The sequence below is a fragment of the Thalassophryne amazonica genome, chromosome 19 (genome assembly GCF_902500255.1).
Source record: "Thalassophryne amazonica chromosome 19, fThaAma1.1, whole genome shotgun sequence".
Taxonomy (NCBI): Eukaryota; Metazoa; Chordata; class Actinopteri; order Batrachoidiformes; family Batrachoididae; genus Thalassophryne; species Thalassophryne amazonica.
In genome coordinates, this window is record NC_047121.1 from 52,837,615 (window position 1) to 52,853,983 (window position 16,369).

At 42.6% G+C, this 16,369-nt stretch overlaps 1 protein-coding gene across 3 annotated transcripts in view; it reads left to right on the top strand.

Annotated features, from left to right (window-relative positions):
• The window catches only part of dlgap2a (discs, large (Drosophila) homolog-associated protein 2a), a 362,290-nt gene that overhangs the window by 155,065 nt on the left and 190,856 nt on the right, over window positions 1–16,369 (top strand). The window lies entirely within an intron of this gene.

Genomic DNA, 16,369 nt, shown 5'->3' on the forward strand with positions numbered 1-16,369 from the left:
TATGGCAATTATGGAACTAATAGAGAAAATATCAACAACAATAGATAATAAGGATTATTTTGTAAGTATTTTTATTGACCTGAAAAAGGCTTTTGATGTTATAGACCACTCAAGATTGCTCCACAAGTTACAACAATATGGAATAAGAGGTGTTGCACATCAGTGGGTAAAAAGCTACTTAGAAAATAGAAAACAGTTTGTTCAGATAAATAATACCAAATCAGAATTGTGTAACATTATTTATGGAGTACCACAAGGATCGGTACTTGGACCCAAACTGTTTATTTTGTATATCAATGATTTTGTGAATGTATCCAATGTGCTTGGCAGCATTTTATTTGCTGATGATACAACGCTGTTTTACTCTGGATCAGATATACAGGAAGTAGCACAAGTGATAAATACAGAGTTGGAAAAAGTTAAACATTGGTTTGATATAAACAGATTGTCACTAAATATTAATAAGACAAATTTCATATTGTTAATGATAGAGCGAAAGAAAATAATGTGTCATTACAAATAGATGGAATGGATATACAAAGGGTAAAAGAAATGAAATTTTTAGGAGTCATGATTGATGAAGATCTTACATGGAAGTCACACATAAATTACATAAAAGGAAAAATAGCAAAAGCCATTGCTGTTTTGCATAAAGTAAAATATTCATTAAATAGTTATGGTTTATTAACATTGTACAATTCATTGATTGTCCCATATTTAACTTACTGTGTAGAAATCTGGGGATCAACATATACAACCTATATACAACCTTTATTTATTTTGCAGAAAAGAGCTTTAAAAGTGATTAGTAACAGTGGTTTTAGAGATTCATCTAATCCATTGTTTATTAAGTATAGGGTACTTAAATTTCATGATTTAGTTGATTTGAAAATATTACAAACGATGTACCAAGTTAATAAAAATACTTTACCAACAAACATTCAAAATATGTTTGAAAAAAGAGTAAGTAGTTATAAATTGAAAGGAATAGAAGTCTTTAAAAAACCAAGATTTAGAACCAAAGTAAAGGAAAGGAGTATTGCAGTAAATGGTGTCAAATTATGGAACAATCTTAATAAAGAAATTAAAGAATTAAGGTTGCTTAAATTATTTAAAAAACATATTAAATTAGATGTATTAAGTAAGTATGAAACTATGAAGTAAGTCAGTGGGCTGCAAGAAAGTCAAAAAAAAAAAGTAAACTGTTAATAATGTTTGGAGTGTCTTAAGTTTAAATGTAACCTGTCAGTGATGTAATCTATTAATTAATGGTCATAATTATGAAATGGGTCAGTGGTATGTGACAAGTTAAAGAAATGCAATCTGTTAAATAATGTTGACTATGATGCTGTATATTGAAAGATTGTATTGTTAAAAGGGGCAGAAATCATAAGACTTGTTCTTCTTTCTGCTCCTTTTCATTCTGGTATTGTGGTGCTTTTGTTTTTTGCTTTTCTGTTTTTCTTTTAAATGAATGAAATAAATATTAAAGAAAAAAAAAGAAATTAGAGGAAATGATGTTACAGCCATGCTGTAATTTGTCAGGGATGTGTTCTGGCTCCTGCACTGTTCAGTGCTTGCATGGGCTGGGTGTTGGGTAAGATTTTGGTAGTCAGAGGCTTGAGTGACTTTTTTGGTGAGGGAAGGTTTACTAACCTTGACTTTGCAGACGATGCCGTGCTGTTGTGCTTTGATGTTACGCTGATATTGTCTAACTTCGCGAGATATTCACTTATCGCAGCAGTATTCAGATGTCTAGGACCTCAGCCTTTGCGATCCAGAGGCACCTGTAAGGACCTTCTGCAGTCATGAAGTTGTTGTGTTTGGTGATGTCGATACTTTGGCAGGAGAAGGAAGGTGCTTCCTGTCTGGTTGTGAGACTCTGATGCTCGCTACTGTCCTGAGGTAGCCACTGGATATCTTTGGTACTTGGTCTCTTTGGCAGATCCTTGGGTGGAGTCTTTACACAGGTACTACCCTGTCCAGCTAATACAGCAGTTTCCTCCATCTTCTGAACTCCTCATTCAGTTGGTATTCTGGCTCTGCTCTCCTGTTTCTGCTAAGCTGGTTCCAGATGACGTGACCTGAGTAAGATCATTGTGCCGTTACTCTCTGAGCAGTGGCTTTTATTTGGTTAGAGTGCAGTGTGTTCATTTGCAGTCTGCTTCTACCCGTCTGTCCTCTGCCACAAGTCTTTGATAAACACTTCACCTCTCTTTGTTTTAGAATGCTTTTTCAGACACGAAGGGTTTTTTTTTTCAATCATGATTTGAGACTTTATTTGCTCCAAACCTCTTGATATGCAGATGTGGAGCAGGGTTGGAGCTGTGCGACATGTGTCTTGGATGTCTGCATTCGATCAGTTTGATCGCCTACCAGGCAAACATGCCAATAAGACTGAGGGCTGTTGGAGGGGAAGAAGACCATCATTATCTTCTCTCTGGCCTTCTGTCTTTACACCTCACATTATTTGAAGCTGCTCCATCGCTATCCCTCCGTCCAACTGTACGTCTGTCTCAAACCTCAGTTGGACAGCAGTGAGACGTGTCACACCTGCTCCTTCTGGGCTCTGTAATGCTTTACTTCGTCTGACACCCTCAGGAAACCGAGCCAGCTCATTCTGTGATAATACTAAACAGATCAACCCACTAAACCCCTAAAACATGTTTTAACTTATCTGAATTTAGCTTTTTCTCTAAGACCCTGAAAAATAGGCATAAAGAGCTGAAACTTTAACATGTTTTAGTGTGAACATGGAGGTTCCCAACACGTGTTAGCATGCCAAGATCAAAATGCACATACTTAAATGAACAAATTAACTTAAAAACAAATAAGAAAAAAACTTACTTGCCTGAAGAGGGGGTTTGCGGATGCACGTGTGCAACCAATATTACGTTCGTTGGAACGCCCACCCCTCTTTATGTTTCAATAAAATGTCAGATTTCATCACAGATAATAAAATAAATCAGAAATAACACCTGTTTGGTGCCGGATCTGTTCTGCCTTGTGCACAACTTTCATACTGCAAACTCTCAAATTGACATCATCATCATGGGGCTAAAACTAGTGCGCACTGATGATGTCATCAAAGGAAAGACGCAGAAGCAACAAGAAAAACGTGGAAACATTTTTATTTTTATAGTGAGTTGGAGTCAAGAAATTGATTTCTTTTAGGGTTTGCGATTAATCAACTTAAAAAAAAAAAGCTTATTTTAGAGAAGGCTTTTAATCAATAATAAATGTTTATTTTATGGTGCATGTTTAATCAACTTTAATAAAATGTTTATTTTTGGGTGCGTGTTTAATCAACATTAACAAAAAGTTTATTTATTTTATGGTGCATGGTTAATCAACATTAATAAACTTTTATTTTAGTGTGCGTGTTTATTTAATAAAAAGTGTATTTATTTTAGAGTCCGTGTTTACTCAACATTAATAAAGGTTTATTTTAGGGTGCATGTTTATTTAATAAAGTTTATTTGAGGGTGTGTGTTTATTTAATAAAAAGTTTATTTATTTTAGGGTAGGCTTTTAATCAATTTTCGTGAAACATGAACAGATATATTATTTTAATTAAATAATCTAATTAATGCACTGTCTCTGGTGTGACCTCCCACCATCACGTAATGTGTTGATTTCACTTTTTGGATGAATGTATAAGGACCAACAGGAACAAAAATGTGTGATTGCTTGGTTTACTATCATCTTTGACCGTTACACATTTTATTCAGAAAAATGTTAGTTGACTTAACGGAACTAAATTTAGTGGAAGCTGGAATGATGGTTTTTAGTCCAGTGAGACATTGGCATCAATTTGACCAGTTAACGCTTACCCTAGGCTCGTGTGTCATACATCACACTGACAAAGTGAAGAACCTTGGGGTAATTTTTGATCCTACAGTGTCCTTTGACCTCTACATTAGAGATATTACTAGGACTGCTTTCTTCCACCTGTGAAATATAGTGAAGATTTGTCCCATCCTGTCTATGGCTGATGCTGAGACCCTAATTCATGCATTTATCTCTTCTAGATTAGACTACTGCAATGTTCTATTTTCTGGTTTACCACAGTCAAGCATTAGGCATCTTTAATTGGTTCAAAATGCTGCTGCCAGACTTTTGACAGGAAGCAGAAAGTTCGACCACATTACACCCATTTTGGCATCCCTTCACTGGCTTCCTGTCCCTGTGGGATCAGATTTTAAGGTTCTGTTACTAGCCTATAAAGTTATTCATGGATTGGCACCTCCTACCTAGCTGACCTAATTAAACCTTACGTACAGACCCGGGCTCTGTGTTCTCAGGGTGCAGGACTACTTAGTGTCCCTAAGGTGAATAAGAAGTCTGTGGTTCACAGAGCTTTCTCTTATCGTGCCCCTGTTCTGTGGAATGATCTCCCTGCATCAGTAAAACAGTCAGATTCTGTGGAGACTTTCAAGTCCAGACTTAAGAGGCACTTATTTTCCCTTTCGTATGGCTAGTATGTTGTGTTACTATGCTTTTTATTTTTATTTTTATTCATTTTTTACTCTTTTATTGTGCTTTTTAAGCTTTTAAATTCATTTTATCTTGTGTGTGTGTGTGTGTGTGTGTTTGTGTGTGTGTGTGTGAAGTGCCTTGAGGCGACACTGTTGTGAGTTGGCGCCACATAAAATGAATTAATTGAATTGAAATTGAAGCTAAATGGTCCGCTAATGGTTTTCAAAGTTAGCTGACATGCTGATCTATTCATGAACAAGTTAGCTTTACAAATTAGCTGTTAGCTGACTGACTGGACTGTCAATAAAACTGATTGAACTTAGTGATTGTCTGTTGTAGTGTTGAAATATTGATGGTTGCCTGAGTGAAGTAAACTGTAAAAGTGGTGGATTTCATGAAGATGAATGTGCGCGCAGCAACACAGACGACAATAAGAAGTTATCACCTCTTCAAACCACCACAGCTGATTGGACAAAAGAAAACTCAGGTTTACGACGCGTGTGACAGGCAACATCACAAAAAGTATTGTCCTGTTTTCGTGAAGAACTGATCATCTCCAGACACTTAATGTGATCAGAATATGAGGTCATAACCTTTTAAACCACTTTATTCTGCTGGAGACGTCGTCCAAATTTACCCAAATTAACCTCATTCAGCTGCAAAAGAAAAAAGAGAGTTTTTTTGAGCATCAGTGAGATGAGTCCACATGCAGCCGTGCCGTGAAGCCTTGTGACAGCACCATGTGCTGGCCTGCAGCAGTCATGGCCTTCCAACGTCCACGCCAGGACGTAATGAAAAGGGCAGGAACTGCATCCTGACATGTGATGGCTTTTTACTCGCTGCAGAATGACGCTGTTTGCCTGTAACCCAAGGTGATTTTTAGATCCTGCGTCACATCACACTAATCTGCCGGTTGTATTTTTTTTAAGACAGCCACAGGACACAACTGAATGTCTTTTTAACCGTTTGTTCAGCCGCGTTATGTTCTGAGGCCATTTGTCACCTGCTGCTGCTGCTATTCTAAGACAAAGAGAATCTTATGAATACTTGAATACTGAACTCATTACAGCAGATCGCTGTTGAGGGTTCACAGCTCAGGAATAAATTACGCTGCTGGCAGATCAGCGGTGCAAATATTTTAACAGATACGGCGTCTGAAAGGGGGAAAAGAAACAGCACAGAACCTGGTGGACTTTTGCATGTTTGTGTTCTTTTTCAGCTGAAAATCAAAATAACATTTCTGCTTTCTTAATACACAATTTATTTTTAAAATTGTGGTTTTTATTTTTAAATGTAAAAATTTCTATACATGATCTAAATGGAATAAAAAAATTCACCAAATATTAAATTGAATCAATAGTCATCTGTTAAATTAACAAAAGAACAGTCACTTTGACAAACATTGAATTCAGTTCATTTACATATTTAATTTTTTTTTCAATTCAATTTATTTTATTTATTTTATTTTCATTTTCAATCGCCAGATCACAACAAAGTTCCCTCAAGGCACTTCACACAAGTAAGGTCTAACCTTACCAACCCCCAGAGCAAGAACACAGGCGACAGTGGTAAGAAAAAACGCCCTGTGATGATTTGAGGAAGAAACCTCAAGCAGACCAGACTCAAAGGGGCGACCCTCTGCTTGGGCCATGATACAGACACAAATTACAAAACGAATGTACAGGAAATGTTGCCGGTGCACAGGACAGGAGGGTTACATACAGACACCACACCTATCTCTGGATGGAGCAGCATCTCAAACAGAGAAAAAACAGAATCAGGCATCAGAAAGACAAAAAATACAGTATAATTTGTCAGCATTAAACAAGAAGAAAAACAGAAGAAATGCTAAGGTGATCGCCGGTCACTAGCCCTAAACTTCACTAAAAGACCCAGACTTTAGATAAAGTTGAGGCCTCAGCACGTTCCGTTTACTAATAAAATAAATTTAAAAGAGTAAAAGGCATAGTAACATACTATGTCAGTATGCTAGCCATACGAAAGAGAAAATAAGTGTGTCTTAAGTCTGGACTTGAAAGTCTCCACAGAATATGACTGTTTTATTGACGCAGGGAGATCATTCCACAGAACAGGGGCACGATAAGAGAAAGCTCTGTGACCCACAGACTTCTTATTCACCCTAGGGACACAAAGTAGTCCTGCACCCTGAGAACACAGAGCCCAGGCCGGTATGTAAGGCTTAATTGCGTCAGCTAAGTAGGGAGGTGCAAGTCCGTGAACAATTTTATGGACTAGTAGCAGAACCTTAAAATCAGATCTCACTGGAACAGGAAGCCAGTGAAGAGACGCCAAAATGGGTGTAATGTGGTCAAGCTTTCTGCTTCCTGTCAAAAGTCTGGCAGCAGCATTTTGAACCAATTGGAGAGCACTAATGCTAGACTGCGGTAAACCAGAAAATAGAACATTGCAGTAGTCCAACCTAAAAAAGACAAATGCATGAATCAGGGTCTCAGCATCAGTCATAGACAGGATGGGACGAATCTTTGCTATATTTGGAAGAAAGCAGTCCTCGTAATATCTCTAATAACATAACATCTCACTTTGTCAGTGTGATGTATAACACGAGCCTAGGCTAAGTGCTAACTGGTCAAATTGATGCCGATGTCTCACTGGACCGAGAACCATCATTTCAGTCTTATCAGAGTTTAAAAGTAGGAAGGTTCTAGACATCCAGCTTCTCACTGATGCAAGGCAATCTTCTTCTAAGGATTTTATGTGAACGAGATTACCAGCAGTTATCAGCATGTATAATTGAGTATCATCAGCATAGCAGTGAAAGGTAATCCCAAAACACCGCAATATGTGCCCAAGGGGTGTTATATAAAGGGAGAAAAGCAGGGGGCCTAAGACGGACCCCTGTGGAACCCCAGATTTCATGTCACTGAGGTTCAAGGTAGTGTTACTGTACAAAACACAGTGAGAACGACTGGTCAGGTGTGACATCAACCATGCAAGGGCACTCCCAGTAATCCCAAAATGATTCTTCAGCCTATCAAGTAGAATATGATGATCCACGATATCAAATGCAGCACTAAAATCTATTGGCACCAGAACCGTAGTGATGTCCGAATCCATTGTAAGCAGAATATCATTCACCACTTTAGTGAGAGCCGTCTCTGTGGAATGATATTTTCTAAAAGCAGACTGCAGTGGCTCAAAGAGATTATTGTCAGTAAAATAGTCTACGAGCTGTCGTGACACCGCTTTTTCCAAAATTTTAGAGCAAAGTGATAGGTTTAATATCGGCCGATAGTTTTTCAATACACTAGGGTCAAGATTAGGTTTCTTAAGTAATGGTTTAATCACTGCAGATTTGAAACATTTAGGAACAGATTCAGAAGTTAATGAAAGATTAATAATTTCCAGCACAGTCGGCCCAAGAGTGCACCACAGGTCCTTAAATGGTTTTGTTGGTATAGGATCAAATAAACATGTTGTGCTTTTTGTAGATGTCACAGGTTTCATCAGCATGTCTAGTGAGATACTATCAAATTCTGTAAAGTATGGCGCCAAATCACAACAGCAGACACTTCACCGGAACCGAACCTCACCAACGTGCCAAACCACTTTAGACCCTTCAGCACCCATATTTTTCCTTATTTATTTGGAATATTCTTAAATATTATTTCTGAGAGATTTAATTTTAATATAATGACCATAAAACAATAAATACTACAGTAGGTACTGGCTGATAATTTGGCATTCAGTCTTGGCAGTGAATTTTTTAAATGAACTTATTTCAACAGTGAGGCAAAATACAGCACCAGTCATTGGAAAGATTAGTTGACTTCTATTAAATTAATTAAAAACATTGAAAGTCCAGTGGATAAAACCTTTCAGTCTGTTAACAAAAAACATGATTAAGCCCTGGGTCAAAAGTACAGTAGGTTTGTTTGTTTTTAATAACTAAATGTGGTACAAGGTTGACTGTTAGAGCAAAATAAAAACTCATTCAGGTATCAGGTATGGGGTCAGATCTTTGGGTCTGTGCTGGTACCACATGCTAACGCTTCCACCACACCACAGAACTGTCTTGGGTCCTGGATGGCAACCAACCTGGCAGAAAATGAGTCCATCCCCACCTCTTGAAAGTAACCATCTATCTGCTGGGGCCAGGTGAAACCCGGGCATGCCCATAGCCTTCTCCTGCTGTTGGGGTCCTCAACACGAGCTGCATGCTGGATCATACTCAGAGAAACGTGTCACATGTTCCCTCACAGTGCAAGTGTCGCTTCTCCGCTGAGTCTCCTTAACTAACTGCTCATTTGACACAAAGTCATTCCAGCGGTACCCAAAGAGACCTGGAACCAAAGACATCCAGCCCTCACCTTGGGTCACTGGTTGGAGTCCAAGTCTCACAACTACATAGACTTGGACCTTCACTCATTGACCTCATGAGTCCATGAGTTCTTCTATTCTTTGGTATATTTTTTAGCATTAACTTGAATCCAGAATCTTGCATGTTTGGAGCAGAACTGGGTTGAAGTCCTTATCTGTCAATCTGCTGGGGTTTGCAGGTCTAAACCATCCGGCTCTGAAGTCTGAGCACTGGTGCATAAATGGGAATCGTAAAGTTTGGCACATGGTGATACTGAGACAAAGGTCTCCGTCCTTGTAAACACTTCACGTTCACTTAGTAAGCTGCTCGTCAGAGATAATTGTAACATTACACAGTTGATGGTCCTATAGTCTGGTAATGAGCCCATAAAGTATAATTAGGAGTGTGTGGTGCATTCACATTTATTCCCGAGTGTATTGGTGTGTTCATGTGCGATGTGTAATGTCTTCATGTGCCACATACTGCGTGAATGTACTGCGTGATTAGGCCCTGAAGATGCAGGCAGGAATCACCTCCTCCAGAAAGAAGCCGCGTATATTCACAGGAGGCTCAGCTGAAGACTGATCGTACCAGTGAAGGGGAGGAGAAACCGAAGCCTTCAGCCTCATCCATGTAGATGAGGTTGAAGGCTGCTCTCTGTCTGGGTGTGGGGTGTTACGACCAGCAAGCGCATCGCTGGTTTGAGCTGATGTTTTCCTGACAGTGAAACCTGCTTCCTCAGCCTCTTATGGGTTTTCATAGCGGCACAGTGATGAGGTGGAGATGGGTCGATTCTGCTCTAACTTGGGCCTGCTGTGAAGATCGGCAGAGCAAATTTACCTGTGCAGCCTAGCAAAGACTGTTAGCTTGGTGATGTGGGCGTGGCTTCATGGCTATTTTGCTGTGAGGGTGGAGCTAATCTTAAAGCGTCACTGACCTTCGTTTCTGTAAACGTGCACTGGCTGGTTTTGTGTGATTTAGGTTATTTGAAATTCTGCACCAAATTTCTCATATAGTTTTGAACAAAAACATAATTCTGCTCACACTGATATAAAATTTTCTTTTAAATGTGTATATTTTCAAATATTACTTTGCAAGAAGCACTAATATAAAACCCCAAACTCTCCATGTGTTGTCATAAAGCAAGCGAGGTTTGAGCTAAGTTAGCACGCTGCTTCAGGAAGCCGTTGTTGTGATTTAGCAAAGCTAAGTGGTTACCTGTCCGGATAACATGGTGATTATTACTTGAAGAGGATTTAATGAGTATCCAGTCTGGTCTTGCACTGATTTCTTGTTGGATTTGGTGGCACAGCACACTTGCACCACAGCTGCTCCTCTCCTGGACGCTGCTCACTTGTGTTGGTTGAAAGTCGCTCCAGCGCAGCTTGTGATTGGGCACAACAAGTAAGTGATAAAACATCAAAGTTAATCACATTTGAACATAAAGAAATCATTTGCTATGAGTCAATCGTTCGCCTCTGAGAGCAATTCCAAGGGAAGAGGGTTGCTTCAAAAGTTGCCCTTAAATTAATTGAAATTCACACAGAAAATTTTCTTGTAAAATGCTTCTTTGACTGTTCAACTTTCAAATTCCTAAGCTGCACAAAGAAATGGCTGACTGACTACCACATTTTTGGGGACTGAACCAACAACCCTCAAGTCACAAGGCCACCTTTCTCACTTTTCAGCTGCTGCTTAGCCAACAGTAATCGCATTGTTTGGAAAATATGATGCAGCAAATACGGCACTATACTGTAATACTGTCATAAAGATACGTGTGTGTGTGTGTGTATGTGTATATATATATATATATATATATATATATATATATATATATATATATATATACACACACTGTATATATGGCATGTAAAGATTAATCTATACGAATTGATGTCTACATACAAACGTGCATTGATTCATTCAGTGTGCATCGATTCATTTGGCGGGTTGAATCGTGTTGCATCACTTGCTGCCTGCTTGCATCCATTTTTTTTCCGATGCACTTTGAATGCACCACGGATGGAAGCCAGAAAGCACATTTCTACCGCAACAAAAATGATGACATCAAAAGCCTTTTTGTTTAACGATTCCCTTATCGGTCGTTCGGTTGGAGATACTGGAGCAGTCGTTGTTTTTGAGGGTGTTTATCGGGAAAATGGTCATTTCTCTACATTGATTGCAGACTGCAGTGGGTCTGCTTGAAGCAACGAAGCAGCGCTTTGACTCGCTGTTCGCTGGTTCTCTGTTTCGCTTCCAGCAGCAGGTCCGTAGTTTCTTCATGAACCCCTCTCAAAGCTATTTAAAGATATCAATCATGAGTCACCTTTGTGTGGCTTAAAGTCATGAACTGGGACTCTTGTCTTGTAGCGGAGAAGAAACGAGAATTGTCCAACATTCCATACCAGTTTTGCGTGATGGTTCTCTGGCGTGAGCACCAGCCAGCCGGTGTGTAAACTGAAGTCCATCAGGTAAAGGAAACAGAAATAATATCTTCTGTTTTGTGGGACTAAGTGCACAGCTCCAAAGAGCTGCACAAATTTCGGTCTGAATTAATAACTTCACAGCAAATCACCATTTTAAATCAAATGACATCTCTTTCCAAACATTATAATACAAACTGTTAACTACAACTGACCAAAACCATTTTTTCCCCAAAATGAGATGTCCTCCGTTTTTTATGAATTACATCCTGACGTGGAGCGCAGGTAGCTGCAGGGCTCAGCTCAGAGTCTACGGAGTTACATTTGTGTCATTAATATCTGAACGGAAATCATTTTGACAAAAACTACAGATTTTATTTCTTTTTCTATCCAGAGATCAAGGATCCAGTGACCAATTTCATATTTATTTACTTTAAGACTCAATAAAATGTTGTTGACATAGAAAACCTGTAAAGTCTACTTTTAGTGCACAGAAAATTCACAAGAGGCATCGATAAGGAAATTGGTAAAGAGTCGGATCGATAAGCTGAATTGATCTTATCGATACCCATCATTAATCATATTGCACCAAATCACATCATGCGGTGATGCGCTGCAGGCACCAGCTCATGCTCCCTGAAGCTGACCTGAATATATGTCAGACAGGGTGAGTGTCTGATGGTTGTTCCCTCAAACACTTATGTAATCCAAGCCCCCCCCCCCCCCCCCCCCCCCAAACAAAATCAACCTTCTGTGGTTAAAACAGAGCTGCAGTGATTATTTTATGTCTGTCTGGGTGGTCATCCATGTGGCCATGCCTACATGCCTATGTGCACAGATGTCCGTGTGCTTCAGGACCTGTTGGCCTCGTCTCCATTAAGAAGCTGTTATTTGACGATCTGCTCGCTGCTGAATCAAAGACCTGATGTGACCCTTTTCTGGGAGTAAATCCTTGGAATGCAACAACTTCTGGAAGAAAGTTTTGATCCCCGTCATGCTGCCTCTCACCTCGCTTTATATAACAGCACGTGTGTTCTCAGACACGGCGCGTGTTGGTGAAAAAGGCGAGAACAGTCCTAATTAGCAGCTGTATCTCTGACACGTCATATTAACGACGGAGCGAGGAAGGTGTAAGAGAGCAGAACTGATACGCAAATGAAAGCTTTAATTATGGATGAATGTATTGTCAGGTCAAGACAAAGGACACCAGCTGAAGGTTCAAATCAGATTTCTGATCTGATCTCACCGATTGTCGCCACATTATACGTATTTTATACGCATTGTACTCACCTGCTGTTTAATCCACATTGGTTGCTATAGTAACAACAGTCACACGCGTAAACCGTCACATGACTGCTGTCCGATTGAATTTCTCCAGTCACAGCCAGAAAAGCCTGTAATAACTTCTGGGTTGTCTGGGTGTCTTGGTGGCTTTCCTCACTCTTCTAATTCTTGCACAGTCACTCAGTTTTTGAGAACTGTCTACTCCACACAGATTTACCATAGAGTGTCTACTGTTTGTATTTCTTAAAGATTGATGCAGACGATATCCAAGACGTATTCAGTAACTTGGAATGTTCATGTATCCATCCCCTGACTTGTCTGAAGAAAACTGGCAGTAAAACTGAGTATTTACTTGTATTATACCAAAGTGTTCCATTAATTATGCACCCCATCGTCTTGGCTTTTATATTTTTAATTAATTTATATCAAGTTGTAGAGATTTAATTTGGGTTTGAGTTTAAGGAGGATAATTTTAAAAAATATATTAATAATAATTATAATAATTCTCTATAGTAATAATAATTACTATAGAGAAGCCTGATTTAAAATGTGTAAAGGCCCAAAGGGGTTGAATACTTCTACTTCTGCAAGGCGCTGTGTGTGTGTGATTTATATTTTAAAGTTCATGTATTCTAAAACAACACGAGGTGTGCTGCCAGGTGATAGTTTGATCAGCAAAACATTAACCACTATTAAAAAAAGGCATTCACTCATGGCAAGTGCGAAATAAAGACCAGTGATGTGGACACACTGAGCAGCAGCTGAAACAACACACTTACACACACACACTTCATCCTATATGTTGATCAAACCTGTGAGTGAAGGTTTGTGTGGGTCTCAGGTGACCGTCAGATTTTCAAAGTGGAAGTGGCCGTTATTATAATGTGTATCTAATAAGAGAAAACGTGTCATTATGTGCTAACGGGTGCCGACCCCATTACACCTCCAGTTGGAAAGTAAATGAGAATTAGTGGTGAACAGTTCCCACACTGTAACATGAGTCTGATCAATATGAGCTGCACACACACAAGAAATCAAGAGGCTGTTCCTTTAAATTTAAACCAGCACAACAAACTAATGGAGCAAAGTAAAAAAAAAAGAAAAAAAAAAGGGCTAATCATGTTGGGGAAAGTGAGGAACACGGACCCACAACAGGGGGCGCAAATGAACGGACAATGAAGAAGTCAAATAACAAGGTTTTACTGTTGTGAATTCGCACAACAAACACAACAGATCACAATTGTAAAAATAAACCAATTCCACTGGTGTCGTGTGGGCAGGCTCGACGATAGGAGACGTCCGTCCGAGTCGAACCGGAACCACCCGATTTCCTCTGCCACCGAACCCCGGGAATACTGGAGCCGCCATGTCCCGAACTCCCAGGTGGCCACTGCCTCCGCTTGTCGGATCCGGTACTGCTGGCGAGGAACAGAAACAGTCAGATGTGGGTGCGGCTGCACCCAGCAACACGTAGGGTGGAAACACCACCTCCACCTCTAGTCACAAACAATACTGCAGTGTAGGGTACTTATCCGATATGAATCTAGTTCAGTCTTCAGCTGTCTTAAGCACAAGCAAAAAGGTTATTCCTCAGAAATGAGATGACTGGCTGAGTGCGTTACCTTCCTGGTAGAACGATATCTCGGCAATGAGATGGAGATGCCGTCCAGCTGATATACCCCTCAGCTGATGGATGTCAGCTGTTTCAGGTGATGGGTGACGGCTGTCACCTGGGCTGCTCCTGTGAGGTGGCAGCGCCCTCTGGTGCCTGGAGCCCGCACTCCAGGCGGGGCGCCCTCTGGTGGTGGTGGGCCAGCAGTACCTCCTCTTCAGCGGCCCACACAACAGGACCCCCCCCTCAACGGGCGCCTCCTGGCGCCCGACCGGGCTTGCCCGGGTGGCGGCGGTAGAAGTCGGCCAGAAGCTCCTTTTCACCCAGGAGCGTTCTTCGGGGCCGTACCCCTCCCAGTCCACCAGGTATTGAAAACCCCGGCCCATCCGTCGGACATCCAGAAGCCGGCGCACGGTCCAAGCCGGCTCGCCGTCGATGATCCGGGCAGGAGGTGGCGCCGGACCGGGAGTACAGAGGGGTGAAGTGTGATGTGGCTTGATTCTGGACACATGGAATACAGGATGGATCCGCAGTGAGGCCAGAAGCTGAAGCCTCACTGCGGCGGGATTGACGATTTGGAGGATTTTATACGGTCCTATGTATTGGTCTTTGAGTTTCGGGGAGGCTACTTGCAGTGGTATGTCCTTGGTGGATAGCCACACTTCGTGCCCGGGGCGATACGTAGGGGCCGGGGTCCGCCGCCGGTCTGCATGGGCCTTAGCCCTCGCCCGGGCCCTCAATAAAGCAGAACGGGCGGCACGCCACACCCGACGGCACTTCCGCAGGTGGGCCTGGACCGAGGGCACACCGACCTCTCCCTCAACCACCGGGAACAATGGGGGCTGATACCCCAAACACACCTCAAAAGGGGAGAGGCCGGTGGCTGACGACACTTGACTGTTGTGGGCGTACTCGATCCAGGCCAGATGACTACTCCAGGCCGCCAGGTGCGCGGCTGTCACATAACGTAGTGTCTGCTCCATCTCCTGGTTGGCCCGTTCTGCTTGCCCGTTGGTTTGGGGGTGATACCCGGACGAGAGACTGACCATGGCCCCCAGTTCCCGGCAGAAACTCCTCCAGACGTGCGAGGAGAACTGGGGACCGCGATCGGAGACGATGTCTGATGGTATCCCATGCAGCCGGACGACGTGGTGGACCAGGAGGTCCGCTGTCTCCTGGGCCGTTGGGAGCTTCGGGAGGGCCACGAAGTGGGCCGCCTTGGAGAATCGGTCCACTATCGTGAGGATGACGGTGTTTCCCTGGGACGGCGGGAGGCCCGTGACAAAATCCAGGCCGATGTGAGACCAGGGGCGATGAGGTACGGGCAGCGGCTGTAGCAAACCCGAGGACATGCGGTGGTCGGCTTTGCCCCTGGTGCAGGTGGTACAGGCCTGGATATAGTCCCGGACGTCGGTCTCCAGGGATGCCCACCAGAAGCGCTGCCGGACGACCGCCACGGTTCTTCGCACCACAGGATGACAGGAGAGCTTAGAACCGTGACAGAAGTCCAGGACCGCAGCCCTAACTTCTGGTGGGACGTAGAGCCTGTTCTTCGGCCCGGTTCCGGGGTCCGGGCTTCGTGCCAGGGCCTCCCGGACGGTCTTCTCCACGTCCCAGGTGAGGGTGGCCACGATAGTGGACTCCGGGATGATGGGATCCGGGGGGATCCGACGGCTCCGTTTTGACGTCATCTTCATGTACCCGGGACAAGGCATCTGATCTCTGGTTCTTGGTCCCGGGACGGTAGGTGATCCGGAAGTCAAAACGGCCGAAGAACAGTGACCAGCGGGCTTGCCTGGGATTCAGCCGCTTGGCGGTCCTGATATACTCCAGGTTCCGGTGGTCAGTGAAAACCGTGAATGGCACGGACGTTCCCTCCAACAGATGTCTCCACTCCTCAAGAGCCTCTTTCACCGCAAGGAGTTCTCGATTGCCGACGTCATAGTTCCGTTCGGCCGGGGTCAACCTGCGGGAAAAATAGGCACACGGGTGAAGGACCTTATCGGTCTTCCCGCTCTGGGACAGCACGGCTCCTATCCCTGAGTCCGAGGCGTCCACTTCAACCACCAACTGGCGACTAGGATCGGGCTGCACCAGAACGGGTGCAGACGAGAACCGACGTTTCAACTCCTTGAACGCGGCATCGCAACGATCCGACCAGGTGAAGGGGACTTTTGGAGAGGTCAGGGCTGTCAGGGGGCTAACTACCTGACTGTAGCCCTTAATGAACCT